This window comes from Salmo trutta, chromosome 3 (genome assembly GCF_901001165.1).
Source record: "Salmo trutta chromosome 3, fSalTru1.1, whole genome shotgun sequence".
Taxonomy (NCBI): Eukaryota; Metazoa; Chordata; class Actinopteri; order Salmoniformes; family Salmonidae; genus Salmo; species Salmo trutta.
The window spans coordinates 45155699-45174091 of record NC_042959.1 but is presented as its reverse complement, the minus strand read 5'-3'; the positions used below and the strand labels follow the sequence as shown (position 1 = coordinate 45174091).

General features: G+C 42.7%; 1 protein-coding gene across 1 annotated transcript in view; it reads right to left on the bottom strand.

Moving 5' to 3' along the window:
- The window catches only part of LOC115176026 (plectin), a 188675-nt gene extending 186540 nt beyond the window's left edge, over positions 1-2135 (bottom strand). The window contains exon 1 of the mRNA XM_029735812.1: positions 2024-2135. The gene's annotated coding sequence lies outside the window, so the exon portion shown is untranslated. The remainder of the gene's footprint in view (positions 1-2023) is intronic.
- Positions 2136-18393: the final 16258 nt, after the last annotated feature.

Here is an 18393-nt window from a genome sequence, read left to right as displayed (position 1 = left end):
TTTCGCATCACTAGGCTGGGGCGGAGCCATGGGTGGGCCTGGGAGGGCACTTGGGAGCCAGGCCTAGCCAATCAGAATGAGTTTTTCCCACAAAAGGGCTTAATTGCAGACAGAAATACTCAGTTTTATCAGCTGTCCCTCAGACGATCCCGCATGTGAAGAAGCCAGATGTGGAGGTCCTGGGCTGGCGTGGTTACACCTGGTCTGCATTTCTTAGGCCATTGGATGTACTGCCAAATTCTCTAAAACGACGTTATGGTAGAGAAATTAACATTACATTCTCTGGAAACAGCTCTGCTGGACATTCCTGCTGTCAGCATGCCAATTGCATGCTCCCTCAAAACTTGAGACATTTGTAGCATTGTGTTGTGTGACAAAAATTCACATTTTAGAGTAGCCTTTTATTGTCCCCAGCACAAGGTGCACCTGTGTAATGAGCATGCTGTTTAATCAGCTTCTTGTTATGCCACACCTGTCAGGTGGATGGATTATCTTGGCAAAGGGGAAATGCTCACTAAGAGGGATGTAAACTAATTTGTACACAAAATTTGAGAGAAATAAGCTTTTTGTGCGTATGGAAGATTTCTGGGATCTTTTATTTTAAACATGAGACCAACATTTTACGTGTTGCATTTATATTTTTGTTCCGTATATTTACATTGGTCAGTCCAAAATAAATGTTTTATTCTGTCATGGAAATAAATGTATTTCCTGTTACCAAGTCATTTACTTGCCTAGTTTTTCATGTGGACCAGTTTAATTCTGAAAAGCTATCCAAGGATTGTTCCATGTAGAAAGTTTAGTTATGCATTAGTTCTAGTACATACACTATGTTGGCTATGATGTTAGATAATATGGTGACAACGATGTAGACTGTGTAGCGGTTAGCAGGAGCTCACCAGAGCTGAGTACTGGCACCTCAAGTTTTCTACTGCTTCAGCTCCTGTTCCTCTTATAGAATATTAGCTCAAAAGTATTGTGGAGCTCCTGCACCTGAATATAATCAGTACCAGCACCCAAAATGAGTCCTGGCACCTATTTCAGTCTAAGTCAAGCACTGGCGGTTATGGTATGTAGGTTTGGAAAGTTTTTTTTGCCTAGTCACAGACAGCTGTTGAGTGGAGGAGAGATGCAAGAAGGAATTATACAACGAGCAAAGTGATGATGCTGTGGCTGCTATGAAAGTGAACTGTGTGTGCGGGTGATCTGTGGTGTATTAATTCCGACGATTCTGTAGAAAAAAGTTTCTTAATAAGAAGCAAACAGAACGAAGCTGTCATAAACCTACCTGAATTTGTCCAATAGAAACTCCTGTTTGAAATAATGATACACCATAGATCAGCTAGATGCAGGAAAGAGTGTACAAGGTGGTATTGAATGTGTCACTATTTGCCACCTTGATTACTCCAATTTGCCTCTCAACCTGTGCACCTACGTTATCAACTTATATTCATAGGCTAGGTTGTAGCAATCTCATGATAGGTATAGTGAAAATTTGAGTACTATGTAGTAGCCTAAATCTATCAGTGTTACATTGAGCTGGGTGAGTGGAATATGAATGACAGTCATCCAATATGCTTTAATAGAAATAAGGCCATGCTCATTTAAAAAAAGAATCCTCCCTAATCTTAAAACAGCAACAACTGCCACTGATGGGTTCCTACCAAACTATTGACCAATAATTGTCCCTTACATAAAGGCATGATGCTATGTAAAAGTATAATTGCATAGCACCTTTAGGCCTAAGCTTCAAATTCTTGGGTGAATTTCAAAGCGAGTAAACATCTCATGGAACTACTGCTTTGCTATTGAAAAAAGTCAATGATGCATTATGAAAGCACTGAGCACCTGCTGCAAATGCAGCCCATAATTCCCCCCTGTGGATAAGTGAATCGACCATGGAAGCTACAGTATTGATAACTCTGTAGTCTAGGCTACTCGACATTGCGTTAAATAGTGATACACAAACTGAATATTAAAGTACAGTACTGTGTAGTTGTTGTGAGTGACAAAATAGCCTTACCGTAGCCTATGTTGGTTCAGCTTGCTGCTTTAAGGGCTCCTGTCAAATAGCCATGAATGCGGTTGTCCATACGACTTCGCTGCAATGGCTATGGCTGCAACCAAAACAAATAAACTTGCTCCCTGTCAGCGACCGTGCTTGCGTGTGTAATGTTTAAATAGCCACTCCTTTTCAGGAGGCAGGGTTTGAGAGACAAGCCGAATTGCAGACTCTGCAGTCCTCTACTATGTTCACTCGGCGCATTTGTGAATGTGAACGTCTCCTTCGCTGTCTCACTCACCATCCCCTCCCGCGTCTGTTGTTAGATCTTAACGTCAGCGGTAAATTATCAACCGATAGAGAATATTACAAACATCTACCTCTTTCATCATTTAACGATGGAGGCAGAAGATCAGACTTCATTGCGTGGCGGCTCGACTCACTGACCCAAAAAACACGCTCGAGAGTAATTGACGGTACCTTCACGGGCTGGGTCTGCTGGGAGAATCTGATGCGAGAATCTGATGCAGTGAATTTAACCCGGAGCACGTGCTTCGTTGATCGATTAGTTATCCTGGTCCTGAGGAGAGCTAGAACCCAGTCGAGGTTAGAGAGATGCTCTTGACTCATGTTTCTGAAATCAGAAGACTAACCTAAAATACTGATTAATCCAATAGAGTGATTGCCCATTTGTCAATTTGACAGAACACATGATGCCTTCATCATCATTATCATCATCATTACCATCATCATCTTCCTCATCATCAGTAGCATGGCTGTTATTGCATGGCTGTTATTATATGTTATAAATTATTACATGCATATGACTATCCCACATAAAACGCACTTTTTATTTTCCTAATTCCAAAAACAATTATTGTGGGGTAGGCTATGATTTAGAAGTTTCCGGTGGAAACAATTCACAATGGAATGATTGATTTGTCTCTATTTCTGTGCTCAGGTCCTCTGCCACGGAAACAGAGGAAAGTGAGAGTAGTCCACAGAAGAGATCATAGCTGCAAGAGCTGAGCCCACAAGCATCAACCACTAGGTCCCCCAAGCACATGTATCATAATAGCCCCCTGCACAGCTGTGTAATGGAGAAGAAATCTAGTGAACATGCCATCCTTTTAATGACGATGCTTGCCACATTCACATTTTACTGTATATAAAGTACAGTATTTAACTAGGAAAACCATAAGCCTGCAATAGCATTTCACTGAATCCATAGCTGTATTCTCATAGAGAAATTGAGACACATGGGGGGAGTCTCAAACTGCACTGCAGTGATGAATACGTAGGCTCTATGGGTAACAGGAGTGCTTGACAAAGCCGGATGTCTTCGGCCACTTAGTCATCCAGAGATGATGTAAAATGTATTGCTGACTAAATTATCTTGCTATCAAGGCGTCGGAGCGCTCTGAATTATTCCCCAAGAAAGCACTCCTTTAAACCCACAGCCCGACCAGATTATACGTCACTGTCACACACTGGCACAAACTTCACAAATCATTCTGTCTAACGAACAGGACAAAATGTGCTAGGCTACACCTAGCCCAAGATGTACTGTTAAAGGTCCAATGCAGCCATTTTTATCTCAATATCAAATCATTTCTGGGTAACAATTATGTACCTTACTGTGATTGTTTTCAATTAAAATGGTCAACAAGAAACAAACAGCTTCTTAGCCAAGAGCAATTTCTCAGGCAATAATTTTGCTAGGATTGTCTGAGACTGGTCTGTGGGGAGGTGGAAATGGAAAGAGGTTTGGAACTCTGTTTGGAACTCTGTTTCTTATTGGTCTATTAACTAATTTACCGACTGGTGATGTCACCAAAACAGGCTGAAATTTCAGGCAGCCTTTTCAAACAGCTCTTCCACTTAAAGGGCATTATCATAATTTCCACAATTTCACAGTATTATTCCAACCTAATTTTGAGGAAATATATATAAAACAAAGGAAATCACATTTTTGACTGCACTGGGGCTTTATGATTGTTCCGAAAATGTGGTCGGAGGCTTTGTATGGAGAGTGTGACGCAATTGCGGAGCCAATTGCAGAGGCCCAAATTTTGCTCTGTAATGCATCGCCGTTTATAACAATGCGGAGGGCTCCGTATAGCTCAGCACTGACATGATTGGTTGATGGTAGGTGGGGGCAGGAGGTCCTGTATAAACACAACATCACTTCCAGACAACTTCCTTCACAACAGCTTTGCGCTGCTCTGCGAAGTTCTGGCTTCTGGAGACGCCTTATCACTGTAAATGGTGCACGGCCAATACAGACGTCGGCTTGACAACGCAGCTCCTTTAATTAAGGAGTCTAGGCTAGCCTACTCCTTTAACATCCAAGGAACTTATATGTTTTGTTCAGAGGTAAACTGGCTCCGGCAGCCAAAACATCTAAATACTCCATCTAAACTTGAATCCATTCTCAATTGCTATATGGTTCTAGAAACATAAAGCTCTCCTTTCATATCACATCAAAATAATTTTACAAATACAAAATATACACTTAATGTACATTGTTTTAACACATTTGCAGCAGACAGTATTTCTCAGCTACAACACTTTTCTGGAGTCCTTCTTCCGTTATACACAGGTGTTTGGAGAGCTAGAGCTAATTAGAACAGGTGGTCATCTCTCTCTTCTGTAAACAAGCTGTAACATAGAAATATGGCCGGGTGGGAATCATGTTAAAAGGGTGTGTAATAATTGTACCTTTTGTTTTATGAAATGTATTTCTCGATCATAAGACAAAATACTGCTCAAAAACATAAAGGGAACACTTAAACAACACATCCTAGATCTGAATGAAATAAATAATCTTATTAAATACTTTTTTCTTTACATAGTTGAATGTGCTGACAACAAAATCACACAAAAATAATCAATGGAAATCCAATTTATCAACCCATGGAGGTCTGGATTTGGAGTCACACTCAAAATTAAAGTGGAAAACCACACTACAGGCTGGTCCAACTTTGATGTAATGTCCTTAAAACAAGTCAAAATGAGGCTCAGTAGTGTGTGTGGCCTCCACGTGCCTGTATGACCTCCCTACAACGCCTGGGCATGCTCCTGATGAGGTGGCGGATGGTCTCCTGAGGGATCTCCTCCCAGACCTGGACTAAAGCATCCGCCAACTCCTGGACAGTCTGTGGTGCAACGTGGCGTTGGTGGATGGAGCGAGACATGATGTCCCAGATGTGCTCAATTGGATTCAGGTCTGGGGAACGGGCGGGCCAGTCCATAGTATCAATGCCTTCTTCTTGCAGGAACTGCTGACACACTCCAGCCACATGAGGTCTAGCATTGTCTTGCATTAGGAGGAACCCAGGGCCAACCGCACCAGCATATGGTCTCACAAGGGGTCTGAGGATCTCATCTCGGTACCTAATGGCAGTCAGGCTACCTCTGGCGAGCACATGGAGGGCTGTGCGGCCCCCCAAAGAAATGCCACCCCACACCATGACTGACCCACCGTCAAACCGGTCATGCTGGAGGATGTTGCAGGCAGCAGAACGTTCTCCACGGCGTCTCCAGACTCTGTCACGTCTGTCACATGTGCTCAGTGTAAACCTGCTTTCATCTGTGAAGAGCACAGGGCTCCAGTGGCGAATTTGCCAATCTTGGTGTTCTCTGGCAAATGCCAAACGTCCTGCACGGTGTTGGGCTGTAAGCACAACCCCCACCTGTGGACGTTGGGCCCTCATACCACCCTCATGGAGTCTGTTTCTGACCGTTTGAGCAGACACATGCACATTTGTGGCCTGCTGGAGGTAATTTTGCAGGGCTCTGGCAGTGCTTCTCCTGCTCCTCCTTGCACAAAGGCGGAGGTAGCGGTCCTGCTGCTGGGTTGTTGCCCTCCTACGGCCTCCTCCACGTCTCCTGATGTACTGGCCTGTCTCCTGGTAGCGCCTCCATGCTCTGGACACTACGCTGACAGACATAGCAAACCTTCTTGCCACAGCTCGCATTGATGTGCCATCCTGGATGAGCTGCACTACCTGAGCCACTTGTGTGGGTTGTAGACTCCGTCTCATGCTACCACTAGAGTGAAAGCACCGCCAGCATTCAAAAGTGACCAAAACATCAGCCAGGAAGCATAGGAACTGAGAAGTGGTCTGTGGTCCCCACCTGCAGAACCACTCCTTTATTGGGGGTGTCTTGCTAATTGCCTATCATTTCCACCTGTTGTCTATTCCATTTGCACAACAGCATGTGAAATTTATTGTCAATCAGTGTTGCTTCCTAAGTGGACAGTTTGATTTCACAGAAGTGTGATTGACTTGGAGTTACATTGTGTTGTTTAAGTGTTCCCTTTATTTTTTTGAGCAGTGTACAATTCCAAAGGTTTTCAAAACCTATCGCAAGCAAGGATTATTAACGTTTAGACAGAGCATTGGGACTGTTGTAAACATTCCTATGCCTTCATTAATCTTTCAACTGAGAACCAAAGACGAAGCCCACTTTGGTGAACGAGAGCTAGGCTACACCCAACGAGACTACACTTGATTTTCATTCACACTAACTCTCAGACACTGACAGGGTTGACTCTCTTTGTGTCTGATTATCATCATGTTGATTGACATTGTGTTTGACTCACTGCAATTGATATAATCCAAACTCACTCATAAACAGTGCACAGACATGACTCTGTCTTCCTAAAGACTTATCACTGGGCCAACTACCCTCTGCTTGACAAGAAGACAACTCAATTGTTACATTTTCATAGGCAGGATTTGAACCAGTACTTGGCCCAAAGGTACAGTAATTTTGGTTTCCACCTCGACAGTATTGTAGCGACCCTGTGTTTATAACCGCTTGATCTACTCTTCCACATGAGCATGCTTTTGTAGCACAGTCTATAGCACCCTGGGCTACGGGCCAGAAGGTTGGGGGTTCAAATACCACTGTGGACAAGCATAATTCCTAGCCTGGCTAACGCAACCCATGTGAATCAAAGTGCAGGGAGAGCTGTGACCACGCTGGTCTGGAAAGGAGGCTGTTTATGCAGTATTTGTGATAGTAATGCTTGTACGAACTCAAACCCAGGCCCAGAGAACACACAACAGGTAGGGGTAAATCCAGAACTTTTACTTAGAGTCTTAAAAGAAACAGGACAACAGCACACTAACAACACATAAGACCAAAGCAATGATACAGGCCAACTGAGGAACCTCAATACCAAGGCAACCAGGTGAACAGAGAAGGTAATTAAACACAGGTGAAACCAATAAGAAATAATCAGGGTAACCTGGAAACTGGAAAACAAGGTAAGAGTGCCCTCCAGCGGTAACCTAAGGAAACAACACTCAAATAAAACAACCTGTGCCAGTATTCGCTCAGAAATTATTTGATTGGTTCTCTCAACAACAACAACAATTATTGGGGGTTGAGACCTGTCGTTGTCTGGATTTGAAAATCTAACCGTTGTAATGGAATAGGGGTGGTGCTCGGGGGCTGTGCTTATGGATGTTTGAGTGAGAAAGACACAGAGGAGAGCCAACCAGTAAAAGCACAGCCCCCTTCATTATTGACACATTGTGCCGACAACATCAAAGAGCCATTCCAAACTCAGAAGTCAGGAGCTCTCCGAGAGTCACGTGTTAGCCAGACTACACGCTCCCTGCCTGCCTGTCAATACTGGTGTCGGAAGTGATCGGCCCTTGCATCCACAAACGTGCGTGTGCTTGGCCGTTGAGCGTGTTCCTGTAAGACGTGGTTCTGTTATAAGGCTAGTGCGAGGAAGCGCTCTTTGAAAAGAGGGAGTTGTGCAGCGACCCTGTGTTTATAAGCGCAGATACCCCACTTGTTTTCTTTCAAATGTAAAAGGTGCACGAGTCCAGCTTCTTTTAGCCTTTTAGCCTGTTACATTTCAACAGAGATTTTCAACAAGCAAAATAAAAAAAAGTCCTATCATTGATCAGCCAAAGAGGTTCAGGCCCTCAAAGTTGTCATGTCCACTTCAGTGTAGTGATGGGAAGGAAGCCTGATACCTGAGCTGCGATGCTCCGACACAATGTACCGATGAGCATTGTGACGCTAGCGGCATTGAGGTTAAATGATCATGTTGCTAATAAAAAAGTAAAAGTCCCCCTGAAATATTTTTATTTGACTGTTACTGGATGTTTTTCTGATTACAAATCACCAAAATGATAGTTTAAAGTTACTTATATTTTAGTAATAAAAAAAATAAACTCCCTAATGATGAAAATCTTCATGATATGACAATGGATCCTATCAGGTCTTACCTGTGGCTCAGTTGGTAGAGCATGGTGTTTGCAACGCTAGCATGGTGTGTGCAACGCCAGGATTGTGGGTTCGATTCCCACAGGGAACCAGTACAAAAAAAAAAAAAAAAGCACGAAATGAAATGTATGCATTCACTACTGTAAGTTGCTCTGGGTAAGAGCATCTACTAAAATGTAAATCAGTAGAGGGTCTGAGGATTACAATCCAACTCCTATACTGGTGACATTTACATTTACATTTAAGTCATTTAGCAGACGCTCTTATCCAGAGCGACTTACAAATTGGTGCATTCACCTATAATATCCAGTAGAACAACCACTTTACAATAGTGCATCTAAATCTTTTAAAGGGGGGGGGGGGGTTAGAAGGATTACTTTATCCTATCCCAGGTATTCCTTAAAGAGGTGGGGTTTCAGGTGTCTCCGGAAGGTGGTGATTGACTCCGCTGTCCTGGCATCGTGAGGGAGATTGTTCCACCATTGGGGTGCCAGAGCGGCGAACAGTTTTGACTGGGCTGAGCGGGAACTGTGCTTCCTCAGAGGTAGGGAGGCGAGCAGGCCAGAGGTGGATGAACGCAGTGCCCTTGTTTGGGTGTAGGGCCTGATCAGAGCCTGAAGGTACGGAGGTGCCGTTCCCCTCACAGCTCCGTAGGCAAGCACCATGGTCTTGTAGCGGATGCGAGCTTCAACTGGAAGCCAGTGGAGAGAGCGGAGGAGCGGGGTGACGTGAGAGAACTTGGGAACTTGGGAAGGTGACAACTTCTATAGTTCAAATGGTACAGTGACAAATAAAAAAACAGTTTTGGTTACAGGTGACAGTAGCCCCCCCCCCCCCCCCCCCCCCCAAAAAAACCCCCCTAATGCTGCAAATATTCATGATATGACACTGGATCCTATTAGTAGAGGGTCTGGGAATTCCAAAACTTCCCTCTTTTTATTGGTGATAACTTCTATAGTTTAAACTGTACAGTAGCAAATATGTGTAGAGACCTGTAAATAAGGCCTTTATTGAGAATGTACATTTTTGTCAGTGGTGACAGTTTTCTTAAAACGATACTAACAGGAGATTATATGCCAGTGATTTAGCTGATCTTACATTCATACTGTACCACACAGCTGCAACTTTCGCTGTCTAGGTTATCTGTTCCTGCCCCCAATTAAATAACAACCTATCAGGAGCATAGGATACCATAAGGCTGATGGACGTAAAATAGTTATTATAAGAACCGTAGTAGGGCTATACTTGATTAATTTCATCTTAAATTTCAAAATATGTGCCATTTGAAATAACTTTATTAGACTACAAATTAATTTGATAGAAATGATAGTTTATATAACTCACAATTGACTTGATTTAGTTACACATTTCATATGCACAGTGCAGGGATATACCCCCCCCATTTTGATAAGAAACAAATTGTAATGAATGGATTACATAAATTGCAAACAAAACATTTATAAGAGGCACAACATGTGTTTTCCATTCATACAACATGTAGGGTAAATTACCACAGTAATAAAGCTGACTACTACATCAGCTTTAAGGAACGGTCAATTAAGCCGTGTTCACATTACCAGTTTGAAATAACTCAAATCCTATTTGCATATCTGATTCGAATCTGTTTTTTTCCCTGCAGTCTGAACAGCCAAAAAGCACATGGAACTGGCTATTTCAAGCCACATTTCAAACCACCTTTGGTTTGGTCAAATCTGATTTACACCGCATCCGCCTATGTCAACCGCATCTGCGGTGTAAGGTGGCCGAGCTACAGTGGTCTTTGTCAGACCATGAGACATCCCGTTAATTTGTCTTTTCACGAAAACGTCTGTAGCGGCCGAATGGTTTGGCCTACAAACTTATATGGCAAGATGATACTATCATGAACCGTTTCACTCTACAACCCCCACAAGTGTCACAGGACTTGTCTGAAGGTAACCCATACAAATGAATGGAAGTATGGAGGTAGTTTTGTACATACAAAATAGGGGTTAAATATGTGTAAAAAACAACCGAAAATATTTCCTGAGCTTTCTAATAGCTTCTAGATATAGGATCAGATTTTTTTTTTGGACTGTATTTTTTTTTTACATTTATGAATGTGTTAAATCAAATAGCTAGATGATTCATGGTATGACCATCTTAAAACAATTCCATATTGCTTTTTTTTAACGCGAGGAGTATGCAATTGAGATTCTCCCTTGGTGTCCTGTGGAGTTGTCTTCCTTGTGCTTTAGTAGAGAGTAAAGATGGTGGATAAATTAAGATAGTTCACTCAGGCCTTTTACAATTGAAAAAAATGGTCAGTTCCGGTCAATAGCAGCTGGGTCTGGTCTACTTAGTTCATTGACTTTCATTGAACCAGAAAAAAATACAAAATCCAGCGAGTGGGGTGTCTCGCTTCCTCTTCCGTCTCTGGTAGAGAATGCCTTTGTCACGTCCTGACCCTTGTAAGATGTCATTTTCTATAGTAGAGTAGGTCAGGGCGGGACAGGGGGTGTTTTTGGGTGGTTTTCTATGTTATCTATTTCTATCTGGTTATTCTAGGTTTCTATTTCTATGTTGGGGTTTTTGGGATGATCTCCAATTAGAGGCAGCCTGTCCTCGTTGTCTCTAATTGGAGATCATATTTAAGTAGGGTTTTTTTCCACTTGTGTTTGTGGGTTGTTATATCTTTTGAGTAGTGTTTATTTCTCTCTGCGTCACGGTTTGTTGTTTTGTTCTTCAAGTTATTTGTGTATTGCAACGTTTCACGGAATTAATAAATATGTGGAACTACAACCATGCTGCATTTTGGTCCGATCCTTTAGACAGCCGTGACAGCCTTTGTAATTACAAATGGCCACCACAGCTGTTTCCAGAGCTGCAGCCAGGAATTGTGGGAGGTGGAGTCATTTAGGGTAAGCATGCCAGTAAGGCCAATAAGATAATGATAATGATCATAGGCATTCCTACAAATTAGTTCTGGACAAGAAAGGACCTTGGCAAGCTTTATTCATGAAAGAAAAACAAAATCCTTATTTACAGGAGGATGTTTTATTTGATAAGGATTCAGAGAACAATGACTTATGCGATAAGGATAGCACAGCAACAATGAATGGCTGATACAGATGTTTCCTGTAATAGAGGGGTTATGAAGAGGTGCAACCAGTCACTCTGAAATGAAACTCACCCAAAGATATTATCTATGGCTGATGTTAATGATACTTATAGAGCCAGAGAGAGAGAACCCCAGGGGGCTCTCTGATTTCTGGGAACACTAGTAATTAAAACAGAAAGTGAAAACAAGATTAGTTTGCTCCTTGAAAAGATGAGCCCTGCTGGCTTCCAGCACTTGGCTTATGATGATGAAGATTTCCTTGTGGCAAAAGCACAACATAAATGATCTTGCAATTTAAAGCCTAAATTAATTGATTGGCTCTGATATACTGACCATGTTGTACAAAAAGACTGCAAAGAACTAGCTGACACCATCAACATGATCAGTTTTATGGCTGTGTTTCTGTGCGACTGACGTTTAACCTTATTTCTGCACTAAGGATGGGCCTTATCTTTTTCTAAATGAGGATGCGTTGTTTTTCAAAAAAAAATTGTGCAGTGTGGGTTGGTTGAAATCGTTCCACAGGACCATTTCTGGTATTTTTCGTATTTCTAAGATGAGTGTAAGCTATTAGCCTGGGGCCTCAGTGGAACCCTATCACAAGTTACTGCAGTAAATATACTTTGCCCTTGTTATAAAGATGAGGTGTTCTGTTGATAACCTTAGTTTTCCGATGATCACTTCTCTACCTTCTGCCTTGTTGATGTGGAGTGAAACTGAGCGTTTAAGAGATCAAATAATATACTTCTCAGCCGATGATTCATCACTAAAGCTCCATGAAGCACAGCTATTTGATGGGCTCTTGGATACTGTATCTTAGGGCTATAGTCTCAAAAGTAACAGATTGCATGTATGCCATCATTCAGATAGATGTACTATTGTAAAGTGGTTGTTCCACTGGATATCATAAGGTGAATGCACCAATTTGTAAGTCGCTCTGGATAAGAGCGTCTGCTAAATGACGTAAATGTAAAATGTAAATCTCAATGGAGCCACTCTAGGCTAAAGTCACGGTGTCACGGTTGTCGTAGGAATGAGCAGACCAAAGTGCAGCGTGTGTGTCGTTCCACATTTTATTTATTCTGGGAAACTATGCAATACATAAATAAACAATGACAAAACAACAAACCGTGACGCAGAGGTGAAACATACACTACTCAAAATTATTATCCCACAAACCCAGGTGGAAAAAAACCCTACTTAAGTATGATCTCCAATTAGAGACAATGAGGACCAGCTGCCTCTAATTGGAGATCATCCCAAACAAAACCAACATAGAAATACAAAACTAGAACATGAACATAAAAATACAAAACATAGAAAAACACGCCCTGACCTACTCTACCATAGAAAATAACATCTTACTATGGTCAGGACGTGACACACGGCAATCTGACTATATCCTCTGTCAGTAATTTCCACCAAACTTCTCTCTTTCTTTGGGCTCATCTAACATTTCAGCTCGCTCAGTCCTCTCTTCAGTCTCTCTCAAGTCTTTGTTTGGATCCAAACCCTCACTATAAAACACCTAGATGTGGCCATGCAGCCAAAGCATCAGAATGACAGAGCAAAGCTGTGCTCTGTGAGTGGTTAGGCTGCCGCTGCCCCTCTGCTTGTGTGGGGGTGCTGCTATTGCGACAGTTCATTCAGTAGCACAAAACACACCTGTGTAACGGATTGTCTGGAGCCTCACTTATCCAGCCCTCTCACCTCAGTGTGGGCTTCAGAGAAACAGCACTGACACTAAGTCTCTGTCCCTAAGACCCATCTAGAAATAGCCCACTTGTCAGGAGTCCAAGCAGGCCCACTTTCACAGGGAGCTGAGTCATCGTAAAGGGCTTGGCTTGTCCAGCAAGGCTGCTACAAGAGCCAAGAGGAGTCAGTCCAGTCCAAAAGTCCCCAGACCTGACCTAAGTCCCCTCTATACCACTCTGAAATAGGTTGACTATTCAATATTCACTGAACATCATATTACGTAATTACTTAGCTAATAACTTGACATGGGTGTTTGTTCTGAAGTTTTCTTTCTTTCACATATACTGTAATATTTATAGTTGTCTCTCACATATTTCCATAGGATATTTACATTTCGTATAACAGTATAACATCATATTTTGAGGAGACAGTTTAGTGGTCAAGACAGGAGTCATTTTCTTGGAGAGGGAAGGGTTAGGGCAGTGGGATACACACAAAGGATCTTTGGAACCAGGGAGGAGATGATTGCAGACCCATGGACATTGTTATTATCAGACTTACAATGTCCTCTAGAGGACAGAAGAGGAAATACATTACACAGAGCTGTTCCGTCTCTTGTCTTTTTATTGTCTAATATTCCACCTGTATATCAAGTAATTTAGCATTACAAATATGCTAAATATGATTGGACAAAGAGCTGTGATACCCTTGTTGTGGTCGTATTTTAGTCACGAAGATGGAGCCAAAAAGTGGCCGCAATGGATGGTCATGGCCACAAGATAAAGCGGTAATGCGGCATTTCGCTCAAACATTCCCAAAGTCATCCCCAATTACAATTTACACATCAGCCAGAGCATTTTGAAATGAGAAAGTAGTGTTTTGGAACGGATAGTAAGACTGATATGGTAGGATACATTAGCATGTGGGCCCTGGAGGGCAGCAGAGGGCTTTCTTTGGATTCTATTCACTGAGAGGAATGTTTAGTTGGAGATACCCCTCCCACAATCACACACATACTGTATGCGTACACGCTTAGAAATAAAGGTGCTATCTGGAACCTTAAGGTTTCTTCGGCTGTCCCCATAGGATAACCGTTTGAATACACTTTTTTGGTTGCAGGTAGAACCCTTTGTGGTTCCATGTAGAACCCTTTTTACAGAGGTAAATGGTTATCCTATGGGGACAGCCAAAGAACCCTTTCGGAACCATTTTTACACGCACACACACGCACGCACGCACACACACACACACACGCACATACACACACACACACACACACACACACCAGAAACATCCTCCCTCTCTGTGTTGCAGACCCAGACACCGCGTGCCAGTGCACTTCACACAGGGAGCCACAGGCAGCAGGGGCAATAGCAGCAACAGATGGGCACCAGCTGTTTGATTCAGAGCCTTAAGTACACAGCTACTGAATGACACACACACACAAACACACACATGCACACACACACATATATGCATACATGCACATAGATACACATGCATCCCCCCCCACACACACACACTTTTTTGAGCATTGTCCAGGGGCCCTGGAGGAACAAAGTTCCGGTTCTTTATACCTAGTTAATTGATTGGCCAGAGGGTCCACTTACCTGGTGTCTCAGGTCTGAATCAGTCCCTGATTAGATGGAATGAATGAAAGCCAGATAAGAAGTATGTCTGCCATCCAGGCCTGAAGTTGAATACCCCTTTTCACAAAAGTAGGTGTTCCTGTGTCACACTCACCATGTACTAGCTACTACTATTGAGAGTATTGCTATCCAACTGATTACATACTACACTACACTGACCAGAACAGGTCTCAGTTTGGAAATCGTTAGATTTACCATACTTACTGTAAGTCACAGCTTAGGAAATGTATTTATAATGACTGGTATAACTCTGTCTGGTGAAGAACGGTCGGCAAATACATTTGCACAGGTTCCCTCTCTAACCAAGGGCCTACAGTACATTCCCCGATCACTCAAGCAACCTAGGCTTAGTGAGGGGGATGGATTCTGGAGGTGTTTGTCTTGACTTGCCCTCACCAACCCAGTACTTTCTGATCCAACCAAAGCAGTTGACTTATTTACTATGTATCACCTGAACTGGGTTTTTGACTTATTTCTAAAACATGACCTTGTGAAAACCAAAGCCCTCCTCCTCTGCTTACTGCTAAATGCCCCAAATTCTGCTGTGTCCCCCTGAATGTCATTAGCGCTGTGTCTCAGTTACACTGCCGTTCCCTCTTATTAGATTGACTTTGAACACAATCTGTCTCGTTAAGTAGATATACAGCATTGTGTAAAGTATTTTTAGGGTGCAATTCATCAGTGCTTAAGGTTCTGCTGTGACCGCTGTGTCCTTCATCCCTGTGGGCTCCTCCGTTGCAGTAAAACCTGACATTAAGGATGACAGGACGTCACGGGTCTGACTGGCTGATGTCAACGTCATGGGTCCTACGGTTGCCTTGCGGTCGCAAGTGGTAAAGAGGACTGAGCACGAGTGGGAGGAAAAATAACAAAATGGAAACGGTATTGTGAGCGTGGCCGTACCACGGTCGTCCTTTGATTTCACCCCTCAGCCACTGATGTGGTGGGCCCAGTGTGGGTTTAGAGGGCACTCTTCTGGAGCAGGAGTTTCATTGGTCCTTGCTTCCATGTGGTCACACAGGATGCCTTATTGACCACAGTGTATTTGAACTGTCACATCTCACCATGTTACAGGTCAACCCGACTCACTGGCATGCACAACATGAAAAGGAATGTGCAGAGCTAAATAAGAAAAATACGAAAGCTTGAAATTAAATCTGGGAAATGTAGTCGCTGTAAAAAAAGACCACAACTGTTTAACAATAACAATAAAGAATGCCTTTAGTTGTGTATTCTTAAACCTGGTTTTAATCCCATAAACAGGCATGAGGCCTGTCCTAAATTTAATATCTAAATTTAGAGGCATCTAATCTGGAGAATCGTTCTCATCATACGGTAACTTTGATGTGACCTCAGACAAAGGTTATGGACCAAACAATAGTAACAGTTTATTCCTGTGGTAGATGCAAAATACTGTTTAGCTATACAGCTGCATATACAGTGCATTCGGAAAGTATTCAGACCGCTTCACTTTTTCCACGTTGTTACGTTACAGCCTTATTCTAAAATGGATAAAAGTACTTTTTTTCTCATCAACCTACACACCACACCCCATAATGGCAAAACGAAAACAGGTTTTTAGAAATGTTTGCAAATGGTATAAAAATAAAATACAGAAATAGCTTATTTCCATAAGTATTCAGACCCTTTGCTATGAGACTAGAAATTGAGCTCAGGTGCATCCTGTTTCCATTGATCATCCTTGAGATGTTTCTACAACTTGATTGGAGTCCACTTGTGGTAAATTCTATTGATTGGACATGATTTGGAAAGGCACACACCTGTCTATATAATGTCCCACAGTTTACAGTGCATGTCAGAGCAAAAACCAAGCCATGAGGTCGAAGGAATTGTCCGTAGAGCTCCGACACAGGATTGTGTCAAGGCACAGATCTGGGGAAGGGTACCAACACATTTCTGCGGCTTTGAAGGTCCCTGTTTTGTGCGCTGTTTGTTCTATACAAGACCAAGGTAATGTTGATTAGAAAGTCTTTACTTAAGCATCACTAGGTAGCATGCATACAGCTCCATTCAGTGCATAGTAAGCAATGCCTAACTTGGCTCGCTAGTCCCAAAGAACACAGTGACCTCCATCATTCTTAAATGGAAGAAGTTTGGAACCACCAAGACTTGCCGCCCGGCCAAACTGAGCAATCTGGGGAGAAGGGCCTTGGTCAGGGAGGTGACCAAGAACCCGGTGGTCATTCTGACAGAGCTCCAGAGTTGCTCTGTGGAGATGGGAGAACTTTCCAGAAGGACAACCATCTATGCAGAACTCCACCAATCAGACAGAAGCCACTCCTCAGTAAAAGGCACATGACAGCCCACTTGGAGTTTGCCAAAAGGCACCTAAAGACTCTCAGACCAAGAGAAACAAGAATCTCTGGTCAGGTGAAACCAAGATTGATCTCTTTAGCCTGAATGCCAAGCGTCACATCTGGAGGAAACCTGGCACCATCCCTACGGTGAAGCATGGTGGTGGCAGCATCATAATGGGGGGGATGTTTTTAATCAGCAGGGACTGGGAGACTAGCCAGGATCAAGGGAAAGATGAACGGATGAAAGTACAGAGGGAACCTTGATGAAAACCTGCTCCAGAGTGCTCAGGACCTCAGACTGGGGGCAAAGGTTCACTGTCCAACAGGACAACGACCCTAAGCACACAGCCAAGACAACGCAGGATTGGCTTTGGGACAAGTCTCTGAATGTCCTTGTGTGGCCAGCCAGAGCCCGGACTTGAACCCGATCGAACATCTCTGAGGAGACCTGAAAATAGCTGTGCAGCGACGCTCCCCATCCAGACTGACAGAGCTTAAGAGGATCTGCAGAGAAGAATGGGAGAAACTCCCCAAATACAGGTGTACCAAGCTTGTACCGTCACACCCAAGAAGACTCGAGGCTGTAATCGCTGACAAAGCTGCTTCAACAAAGTACTGAGTAAAGGGTCTGAATACTTATGTAAATGTCATGTTTCAGTTTGTAATTGTAATAAATTAGCAACAATTTCTAAACACCTGTTTTTGCTTTGTGTCTAGATTGAAGAGGGAAAAAACTATTTAGATGAATGCTGTAACGTAACAAATTGTGGAAAAAGTCAAGGGATCTCAATAATTTCTGAATGCACTGTGAATTCCCATTTGTATTGCATGAGGTTACCTACTACAGTATGTCCACAAGATGGGGTCACTGGTATGAGCATGTATGAGCATGAACCATAATGCCTGACTCTTGTGGCAGCCAGAAACAGAAAACAATATGACCCCATTATGTGGCGATGGTTCAGTGACCGCAAGTGTTGATATGGCACATACTGTTTCAATTTCTCCGAATTGTTGTTTAAGACCATGCGATAGGAAACTCAAAACATGTTCTACCCAAGTCTGATCTTGTGGGTTCTTGTGAAACTGGAAATGAACGGTGATTAAGTTTGATGAACTACAGGGTGTACATGTGAAATGTTGAGTGCCAAAGAACATTTGATGTTTTCTCACTTGATATTACTGGTGATTACAACATATTTATTTGACATAGTGAATAGTTCTGGTTCCATTTCTTAAAGGCCTTTCAACCAACCCAAAAATAAACAGCAAATATTCAGATATACAGGATACTGAGTATACCTAACATTAGAAACACCTTCCTAATATTGAGTTGCACAGAGATGCTGGCCCATATTGACTCCAATGCTTCCC